General features: G+C 31.2%; 1 long non-coding RNA gene across 2 annotated transcripts; it reads right to left on the minus strand.

The window, feature by feature from the left end:
- Positions 1 to 383: 383 nt before the first annotated feature.
- LOC114074002 lies at positions 384 to 1618 on the minus strand. Of its 2 annotated transcripts, none has more exons than XR_003574546.1 (3): positions 1391 to 1618; positions 968 to 1009; positions 384 to 659 (listed from the first exon to the last, which is right to left on the minus strand). It is a non-coding gene; the product is annotated as an uncharacterized LOC114074002 (long non-coding RNA). The 2 variants fall into 2 exon arrangements; XR_003574545.1 differs by having other exon boundaries at positions 384 to 682.
- Between the last annotated feature and the right edge of the window lie 310 nt (positions 1619 to 1928).

A 1928-nucleotide genomic window follows, 5' to 3' on the forward strand; every position in this document is an offset into this window, starting at 1 on the left:
TAGTTTCCACACAATGATAGCAAGCTTCTTCCTAATTACATTCAACAAAGTAAATAATTCGACAGTTAAATTTTGAGTTAAATTAGGGGTAAAATAATGATTAAGACTTAGTTCCATCCTAAGATTAGGGTAGAACAGCATTGCCTGCAATATTTTAACATCAAATTGTCTTGGTTATTAACAAGAACATGAACTGAAATAGAGGAAGTAACATCTTCGATTATGCGAGAATCAACAATAATTACCAATATTAGTGTAATTTAACTTAAAAGTAGATTAGACACTATTATTATTAGGTTAATTTTTACGTAAAGCTTAAAATTTCAAAAAAAAAAATCTTAATTTTGAAGTACCTAATGCCTCATTGGTCTAAAAGGAGCAAGAAGCAAACTGGGAGCTCTACAAGAAACAAAAAGGAGCGAAGCATTTATCTACAAAAAAAAACGATAAAGGAGCATTTCTCTACGAAAAAAGTAAAAGAAGCTGAAGACAGAAAGAAACTGCAGACATACCATCGATGGGATTTATATGCAAAGATAAAGAAAGCATAAGGACTTAACAAAGTTCAATGGCTGCATTTTGTTTACATCTCTTTCTTATATGTTGGGATTTCGAAATTAGGCATCTTTGAACCAGCAACATCAAATGACTACCAATATCTAAGAGCACCAACATTAAGAACCTTTAATCAAATGAGAGAAAACAGAGGAACATTAACAAAGCTGGCAAACCATAAGAAAAAATAAATAATAGAACTCAATACGTCAAAAAATAATAATGTAAATGTACCACTCTGCTGTCCTGATTAGAATAACTGTAAAAAACATGTTCTTCTGTAATGGAATTAAATTTATTAGATATCAAGATCTTTTATTGCATGGTTGAAGCAACATTTTCCTTTTCTAACTTCAAGTGCTAAATCTTTTTATGACTACGGAAAGAAGAACAAGGCGAACTAAAACATTACCGGATGTCTTTCTTTGAGTATCGCATTCACCAGATGGCATACCTTCAAAACAAAGGAAAATTAGAGGAAATAGATGAAGGAGACCGAAAGTTGAGGCAGAGGACCAATTCAATCGAAGGAACAATTTTAAACCCCAAATCACCTAAATAAGTATATTCAAAACAAAAAAATACTCAAACTAAATTAAGTTCTACAAATGAACTATACAACATTAACCAACTTAAGCGTGTTGGGTAAGACAAAAAACATCCTTCCTAATTTCGTTGAATCAAATCATTTCCATATAATTTTTAAAGCATAAATGTCTTTAAACACAAACAAAACAAACAGTTTCAGAAAATCATGGTAACGTTTCAAAAGCTAAAAGGAACTCCTACCAACTAGAAGGGAAAAAAAGAAAATTAGTGAAAAAATAGAAATTACCAAAGGCAGAAGCTCATCTTTGCAAGATGATCAACAATTCACTTTTCCAATATATGAGGAAGCTCACCTTTGAAAGGTGATCCACCTTTGAAAGGTGATCCACACCTTTCACAATGTTGAGCATAAAGGAGACAGGAGAAACAATTCACCTGAGGATGAAGGAACATGAAGCAACAATTCATTTGGGAGAAACCTAAAAATAGGGACAATGTTTTTTCTTTCCTTTTTTTTACCCCAAACTTAGTTTAAAAATTGTAACAAATGTAGTGATGGATTATGACATCAGTCGCTACTAAATAAATATATTTATTTAGATTAAATTCTAGCGACAGATTTATCTGTCACTATATAATTAAAATTCCATAAAAATATACTTATAATTCTAGCAACGCTTTTCCGTCACAAATTTCGTTTGGGAATATGAATAAATTTTTCACACCTACTTTGTTGCAAAATCTCTTGCGTGAAATGGGCGCCAAAGTTACGCACTATTTTAGCGACTATAAAAATTATTTTGTCTCTATATCATAACTCAAAA

Source organism: Solanum pennellii, chromosome 9 (assembly GCF_001406875.1).
Source record: "Solanum pennellii chromosome 9, SPENNV200".
Taxonomy (NCBI): domain Eukaryota; kingdom Viridiplantae; phylum Streptophyta; class Magnoliopsida; order Solanales; family Solanaceae; genus Solanum; species Solanum pennellii.